Here is a 9,162-nt window from a genome sequence, read left to right as displayed (position 1 = left end):
CCTACACAAAGTGTTTTCTTAAAATAAATTTGCATACTAAATTATACTATATTTAAACCATAAATTAAATATTTTTATGCCAATGTCGACGAGAGATAGAGGTTTTACTAAATTAACCTGAAAGGGCGATGACGAAGCCATTAAATATCTGCCCTGAAAAATCCTGCTAAAGCAAGCAAATCAAATGCTTTCATCAAAAAGCATAGATTTCTTCTCTTGATTGTAGACGAATATTGAAAGAGTCGGGCATCAGAAATCAGTCACACTTCAAAAATCTTTTTATACTGAAACATATTCAAACGCGATTATTGTGGGCAAACGGAAATTTTAATGGTGATTCAACCAAGGTTATATACATAGACAGCCGCTGTGGCCGAGTGGATTGGATATGTTGACAGACATACCATCTTTTGCTGCTCCTGAAGAATTCCTGAAAGAAAGACACAACATTTGCTCATCGGACTATTAAACATCCGTTCAAGGTCCATGTCATTCTGTTTTGGAAAAGGATTTGGTACTTTGACTGTTTTTAAACTCAACGCAAAGTAATTGATCAAATAAATTGACTGCAATGAGTTGAATTATTCCAGAAGACAATGACCCAAAACACTGGAGTTGACTTTGCACACTTTGGAAAGCAGAAATTGGCATGCAACAGCTTGATTGAAAAGGCTTAATGAAAGCGCAGATTCAAGGGAAAAATATAATAACAACAAACCAACTTGCCACGACGTTAAAAACAATATGCAGGGATCTTTCTCCGGATTAAGCTAAAAAACTAAGCGAAAGTTATACAAGCCGATGTCAGGCTATTATGGACACCGAAGGGGAGCGCACGTCATACCGTTTTAACTATAGCTTGGCCTAGGTATTGAAATATACAACTGAAAACAAAAGATAAAACTTTTACAATCATTTTCTTAAAAATTATATAGGCAAAAATGCTTCGGGAATCTCACTGTGTGTTCTTATTAAAGAAATAATGCAATTCGTTTTTTTAGGCATAGATAAAAGCGCTTGTTATACAGGGCATGGGACGAAAATTATATGGGCGAAATGACAATGAAGGAAGTAGTTCCAGCGCCCCTTTTAAGTAGCCGTATTAACTATCTGGCAATTAAGCAGATTATGACATTTCGTGCTACCATTCGCGCATTCCAAAAACATTTTTACTTGCCCTTTCATGTAAAATGTGAACAAAATATTGAATATTGAATACCAAAATATTCAAATGTTGAAATTCGAAAATTTAATTTCTACTCCTTTTTCAAGAGTACATTCAGAAAGTGTAAAATGTATATCAGAGGGCTGAATTCTATTTCTGAAACTGTAAAATGTACTTTGGAATAAATTGTCAGTTGTACATAAGAAATCGTAAAATGGATTTCAGAATAGTCAATTGTTTTTCGGAAACCGTAAAATGTATTTCAGAATAACCAATGGTACTTCAGAAAGCGTAAATTGTATTACAGAGTAGATAATTATTCTTCAGAAAGCGTCAAGTGGATTTCATAAAAGTCAATTGTTTTTCAGAAACCGTAAAATGTATTTCAGAATAGTCTATTTTATTTCAGAAAGGGTAAAATATATTTCAGAATAGTCAAATGTTTTTCAAAAAGAGTAAAATATATTTCAGAATAGTCAATTGTATTTAAGAAAACGTAAAATGTTTTTCCAGAATCGAAAATGTATTACAGAGTAGTTAATTATTCTTCAGAAAGCATCAAGTGGATTTCATAAAAGTGAATTGTTTTTCGGAAACCGTAAAATGTATTTCAGAATAGTCTATTTTATTTCAGAAAGGGTAAAATATATTTCAGAATAGTCAAATGTTTTTCAAAAAGAGTAAAATATATTTCAGAATAGTCAATTGTATTCAAGAAAACGTAAAATGTTTTTCCAGAATAGTCAATTGTACTTCAGAAAGCGTAAAATGTATTTCAGAATAATCAATGGTACTTTAGAAAACGCAAAATGTACTTCAGAAAATGAGAATCCATACACATTGTCATTATTTAGATAGCATTTTGAAAAAAAAAAATCGGTTCGCGAAGCTCCTAGACCAATTCGTCCATTTTACGAGTGGCTTACGCGGTCCTTTTGGACTATCTTACGGTCGAAATGAAGATTCAGCTACGTTTGCGATGAATGGCGGTTGCTATCGAGCCAGACTGACTGAATTGTCGTTTTCAAAGATTGATTAGCTTAACATCGGCGACATTTGGTTCCAAAAAACGGCGCAACTTGCCATTCAGCACGCTTAGCAGTCGATTTATTGCAATATTTAAGCCACCATTGAAGCTATACGGCCAGATTTATAGGGAAAAATAGTCAAAAATTTAACTGATCAAATAAACCACGTCATTCGTAGCCGCGGTGAACTTATAATGAAAAATATATAAAAATAAAAATAAATACCAGGTTATAATAAAAAAATGCGTTCCACCAATATTTCTGCTTTGTATTATCATTTTAAGTTCTCAAGCTCTTAAAAACTACCCAACACAACATATCCAAGGCGAATATTCAGCCCTCATAGCCGTGAGCCATAGAATAGCTACTTTGGACATGTGCAATGCGGCAGTTAACAAACTCATCAGGAGCCGGAAAAAAACTTATAAAACAGATTCAAAGTGTGGGGGGGTGGGTACCAATGATTCCACCACAATGTGGAGCGTAAAGAAGACGTCGCCTACAGCTATTACATACATCAAAATTGCTCCAGAAACGAGATTCTACGAATTTCACAATTACACGAACTTTGACACATTAAAAGTAAATTAAAACACTATATTTTTTTTGTTTTTGTTTGCTTTACACTGTTTACTGCTTCTGTGTTGACTTTTGACAAAACAACTTATTTGGCTTTAAGAGGTCAATAAATTCCCATTTATGATGGAAAAAATTAGTTGTATTTTATTGAACTTTTATTGGGATAGTTGCTGAAGCTACTGCCTTAAATGATTAATTGAATTAGTTTTTCGAGACAGGCAAGCAATTTAGTGCCTGAATGGCAAAAAGTGCTAAGTCAACTTACAGGTAAGTTGCTTCACCTTCCTACGTAGGCGTGGAATTCCAATCATGTAACGAAAATAGTCGAACATCTTCACTTTCTTCCGCTATCGCTAAGCATATTTGCCTGCGTATTTGAACAAATAAAATAATACTTTCCGAGTTCACTGAAGTTCATATAAGTACATGCATATTTACATATACATTATACATATCTACATATGGCCATCTACATGGACAAGTCCACGTCTCATTCTTTATGCCAATGCAAAAGGTTCACCACCGCTCAAGTGCGCGTAGGATTGACAATTTTATTGTGGAACCAGTTATAAAGGAACCAGAAAGTTATTGAAAGTTCACAAGTTCAATTTCTTCACCCACATGCGTGTGTGTGTGTGTGTGTGTGTGTTACTGCTACGCCCAGTGGCAGCCCAGTCTAAAAGTAATTTCACATTTGTGCAATTTATTGTTTGGAAACAATTGATGACAAATGCTCTGGAACGTTTTCAGCTTCAACGATTCGTAACAAAAGTTTATCAAAAAATAAAAATAAAATTAATTTGATGAATAAAGAATGAAAATAAAACGGCTGGATTTAGCTTTACCAAAAAAATTAAAATAATAGCAACCCACACGGCAATAAATCAATCAGCTCATTTGAAAGCTTAATCATTCGGAATGTCCTGCACTCGTCAGCCACTCGCTGTGCTTAATGGTGGCATTAACCTGTCACACAACTCAATAACAGCCTTTAGGGTGCTTGACACTAGTAGGCTGCCATTATTTTCATCCAACCCTTGCTTTTGTTTTTTGAATTGAAATTGAAATGCCTAACTATGTTTAAACTGCAGTGCTCTAATCGTGTGCTAACCAACTCTTGCGCCTTAATGTATGCTTTTAGTATTCGTTGAATTTGCTATCGAGCTATTTAGAATAGTTTCAATGAACCCATTCAGCGCTGATAGTTGGTTTTTCATTGACTAGACCAACACATTTCGAAAGATTATGCGTTCAAGGATTGACGTAGATTATCGTTCCTTTGGTTTATAACGGTTTTAAAATTGTACTAAAAAATATGTTTGCCTACAAAACATGAATGACAAAACTATGTACGAAAATTAAACATTTTGTTGTTACGAAATTTATATTAAAAGTTTACATGATTTAACTTAGTGGCTGAAAAGTGTTCATGTTTAGTCTTCACATTTTCATTAATTTTCTCTCTACTTCTGCTAAATCACTCCATGACAGGCATTTCATTTATTTCCATTTTGTCATTAGGCTGTGGAAACGAAAAGATTAACAATCCTTCGGTACAAAAGCTGCACAAGTAAGTATAATAAAGTGGATGGCATAATGATAAGATCACCAAGCATTGACAAGTTTCAACAAATTTTCATTAAAATTTAATATTTTTTCCACATATCGAAAAGGATATCTGAGAGCAGAGTTGACGATGAGTTTCGATACTTTTTATGGCAGTTTTTATTAAGGGGGGAGCCTTATGTTGGTTGGTTGGTTAGAGTGGTGATTCATCCAGAATCCAACTAGCACTTCCGCACCATTTTGTTGCCACATCCTCGGCTTGGTAGCCTCATGTATATAGAAGCCTCAAAATCGGTAATTTTTTTAAACATATTTTTCAAGGTGATTAAATAATTATATTATTTTGAAGCCTTAACACAATTTTATTTAACCTTTCGAGAGTACGAAAAAATTTTTTTTTAATAATATATATTATTTTTTTTTCCAAATGAAAAAAATTTAATTTAAACCAATTTTATTTAACTTTTCGAGAGTACGAAAAAATTTTTTTTTAATATTTTTTTTCCAAATGGCGGCTCAGGTTCATTCTTTGTCGGCTGCCTACGTCGCGAGGTCCCAAACTGCTCTATTTATAACTCTTAACCTATCGATCTGAAACAAAAAAATGAGATTGTTTTTTTTATAACATATTAACGGAAAGGATGAACCTATAATATTAAAAAACAAGTATAAAATTTATTATAAAATAAGCCTTTGAAAAAAAAGTCAGAGTTTAGGGCTATTTAATTGACATTTTTAAAGTAATTTATCAACGCGAAAGATCTGAATTTTAGGTTTATCCTTCCGGTAGTAATGTACAGAAAGGCCTCACCAAACTTCAAACAAATCGATCTATAACTTTCTGAGTTACGATACGAGCAGTTTTTAAAAAGTCGTTTCGAGATAATGGAGTTTAAAGTTTGAGATACAGGAGTGGACTGTAGAAGCTTTAATATTGAGAATTTCGGCATGAAAATTTCACAGTATATTCTTAAGATACTATATTTTCAGATTATCGAAAACACAAGAAATCGATTTTTTGAGGCTTCTAAATGAGGCCCTTAAATTCGTCGAAATTTCCATAGCAAAACTATAGATTTTTTGACTCATTTTATTCCCGAGAGCCAGGTCTTCCTGTGTTGTTTAGGCAGATCTGCATCTTTAAATAACTCCATAGAAAGTAAAGTAGTATGGGATTGTCAGATCAGACGATCTCGCTGGCTAACGACAGTCTAGTTGAGAAATGATATGGCTTTGAAAAGTGTGTCTCAAAAATATCTCTATTGTGAAACACAATGCAGTCTGTCAAATAAAAAAATACGGCGGTTCATCTTTTATCTCAATCGGCTATGACTGGCTTGACAGATTAACCTTGGACATCCCAGGTTGTTAGAGAGTTTGTTATTAAAAAGGAGAGTTGTTGTTTGAGGGCGGCTGTCCTCCATGTGCACAGTGTGTCCTAACCATCGAAGTCTTTGGGATTTAATGTGTGTTTAACGACATCTTCTACCCGGCATAAGTTCAGCAACTCATCGTTGTAGGGTATTCGGTACGTTCCATCATGGAAGAGTATGAGGCCAAACACCCTTCGGAGCACTTTTCGCTCGAATACTCTTAATAACTCCTTTTTTGTCTTTGCCTATTGTAATTTTTTATTAACGCTCCCAAATATTTGAAGTGTTGAACTCCCTCAAAAGTAAATGTCCCAATTTCGAAGCTTTCAGGATTTCGTCTCTCTTCGCTACGCAAGACCTACTGATAATTAGTATAACCTTCATTTATTCTAAGGCCTACTGCGTTTGCATGACTTTCAATGTTGCAAAAGATTTCGTTCCTTGCCACTATTGCGATATCGTCCGCATACGCGATTGTTATTCCTGAGCGACTAAAAAGGACTTCATTTCTTACAAAAAACAGATTAAAAACAGTTGGCCTACTCGCCAATTACTTTTCCACTAGTTTTAGTCAGAGTTGCCATTACCAACGGAATGAGTTTTCCGCTCCAGAAGGTGGAATAGCCGTCGGTGAATAACTCACTACCTTCGCTAAGATGTGTAGCAAGTTTTTGTACGACAGTTCCTAAATGTTTATAAGGCCAATCAACGGGCTATGTGTTTGCCCCTTCAGGCGACGCAAAAACCAAGTTTTTAATACTTTTATATTTGATTCACCTTTTACATATTGTTTCAGGCTTGTTGTTTCTGAAAATGGAATCATTTGCTCGTCGATGCTCAGCACAACGTCTAGTACTGAACGAACTCTCCAAAGCTGACATTTTTTTCCTCTTTGGAATGGACAAACCTGGGTTTTCTTCAACACTTTCGGCTACAATAGCAATATTTTCGGCTGTTCTTGAGCGACGTGCACGGGTTTTATTCTTCACATCACTAACTTGTCCCAACAGCTCGAAGTTTTTCACCAATTTCTGTATTGCGGTCCGACAAGGTGCTTCCCGGTGACCCAAAAGTGTTCGAGTTTTACTAACCGTCTCTGCCAGATTTTCATAATTTTTATCATGAATTTTAATAATTTCAATTCGTTGTTTAAGCGTGTATTGGTCGCTTTTTATTAATGGCGTTGTTTTTACTTGTCAAATATCAAAAAAAGATAGCTTCAAAAGTGACATCTACCGAAATAGCGGGCTATTCATAATAACACCTGTTATTGGAAAACCCTTTACGTTACAAATGTGGAGAGGGCTGGTCAAGGGGAAAAATGCCAAAAATAAGGGCGAGGACCGAGGAGCGTATAACTTTAAGTCTTCAAGTATGGTGATACTTTTGTGTGAAAGAGACGTCAGTAGAGAAGGTTTCAAGTACCCATACTAATATAATTATTTTGCTTTTGACTTCTAATACAATTGCAGTGCATTTCAATAATGTGTGTAGAGTGGAGCCAATGATCACAATCTACACATATGCGAGAGGTTGAAATTGTCCCGCTATTTCGTAGTTTTCATTTTTGCTCTCGCAAAATTTCATTTTAAAATTTCTTTTGGCTATTGCTCTGAGCTATTCGCAGTAACGAAACGTAGCTTGAAGCTGAGTAAAAGTGTTGGTCTCACGTTTTGCGTTTCGTGCTCTACTACTCATCTGTTGAACATTAGAGCAGTGGCGAGAGCAGAGCAATGCGTTCGTTAATGTTACTGCTATGGAGTAGTTAAAGCACAGACTGAAATATTGTATTGAGTAATTGTAATATTTTAATAAGGGAAATTTATAATTAATTTCGAGCTGCGTTTGCGTTTTTAAGGATTTATATATTTTGCGCATTTCGTGGCCATTAGTTTGCACATAATCTTCAGACACTTCATTTAATTCCAAAACACAAATCGCTGCAGTGCAGTTGACAAACCGTGAAGTACCTTTTGTCTGCCTTTACTACCTAGAAATGCCGCACTTTTGTGGCAGTTGCTGAACTTCTTTTATCTCTTGTTGATTCCCTCCTACTTTTCGTGCTTTTATTTTATTATTATTTTGGCTTTTTTTGTGTTTGCTTTTCTCTTAATATTGCTTACATGTTTTGTTTTCCTTTCATCGCTGCGGCGGGAGACGAAGTTGTATAGGATGTGCGGTGTGGGGTGCGGAGCATATAATTGAATGGCTCCGCTTCACTTCGTCGTACTAAAGTGCCCAGCATTCGAGTAAAGCAAAAAGTCGAAATAAAGTGAGTTGAGGAGAAACAAAAATTGAATTGCAAACAAAACAATGGAAATTAATGGCGTGTAAACGGAAAGTTGCGCTCTTGTTTGGATTTTCTGCTACGACGTGCATTTCTGTTTTCGATTTTTTTTATATATTTTTTGTTTTTTTTGCTTTTTCAGATATTACCAATATTAATTTCGCTGCTTTCGTCAATGGAATTACGATTTGGCGTTTTCGTTTTTCTTTTTTCCTTTATTGTGAATTTCCTAATATTCAAAGTGATTGTTTAATTAAACGTATGATGAATTTTACTTACAATAAATAACTTTGTTTGCCCAAAACGTTTTTCGCCAGAATTCATATGCGCATTTTTGTAAAAGGTAAATATTTATGAAACAAAAATAAATACAATTTTTTTTTTGAATATTTCTACATTAAAAAAAAAAAAAATTATCATCGCGTCTTAAAGCATAATCAGTATAACGACATGCAGATACTAGCGAGCAATTTTCATCAATTTGCACATGACGTTAAGCTAAGCCTGCGTAAATATAGAAAAATCTGTAGAAAAAAACTTTTTCTTTAAAAAAAAATTGCGTATTCTCCGAAAAAAACCGCTTTTCACTTGTTTCCGCCCAGGTTCGAACTGAGGACCTTGTGCGTGTGAAGCACACGTGATAACCACTACACTACGGAAACGCTTATCAACTATTTGCTAAAGTGCACTGTTGGACTGAGTCAATAAACGCGCCATACAGCTAAACACATCAGTTTTACTATTTTTATTACTCTCTCTTTTCTATCTTTTCTCTTCCAACTATTCTGCCTCTAATAGCGCCATGCCGTGCGAATACTCTTTAAACCGGCCTTCAACCCACTGTTGCCCACTAAAGCTCAACCAAGCAAGCTGAGTAGTGAATGAGCGCTTATATTTCATCATTATGATTCACTACAGAAGTGCTTAGAAAACTATTCTCACTGCGACTGTAAATAGGTTAACTGATAAGAAATCTTTGTTCGAGAAGAAAATCAGGCATTGTTTATACAAAAAAACTTTTTGTACCGATCTACTTTATTTATTTTAAGTGCTTTATAAAATCAAATATGATTTTGTTCAACTATGACAAATTAAAAAGCAGACAACCTTCAAAGCAAAAACTAAGCAACGATTATTTTCAGACAAGCAGCCGCGTTATCAAAT

General features: G+C 34.8%; 1 non-coding gene across 1 annotated transcript; it reads right to left on the bottom strand.

Annotated features, from left to right (window-relative positions):
- Positions 1 to 8,587: 8,587 nt before the first annotated feature.
- Positions 8,588 to 8,660, bottom strand: Trnav-cac (transfer RNA valine (anticodon CAC)). Its single transcript has one exon. It is a non-coding gene; the product is annotated as a tRNA-Val (tRNA).
- Positions 8,661 to 9,162: the final 502 nt, after the last annotated feature.

The sequence above is a fragment of the Anastrepha obliqua genome, chromosome 2 (assembly GCF_027943255.1).
Source record: "Anastrepha obliqua isolate idAnaObli1 chromosome 2, idAnaObli1_1.0, whole genome shotgun sequence".
Taxonomy (NCBI): domain Eukaryota; kingdom Metazoa; phylum Arthropoda; class Insecta; order Diptera; family Tephritidae; genus Anastrepha; species Anastrepha obliqua.
This window is presented reverse-complemented; position numbering and strand designations above follow the sequence as displayed.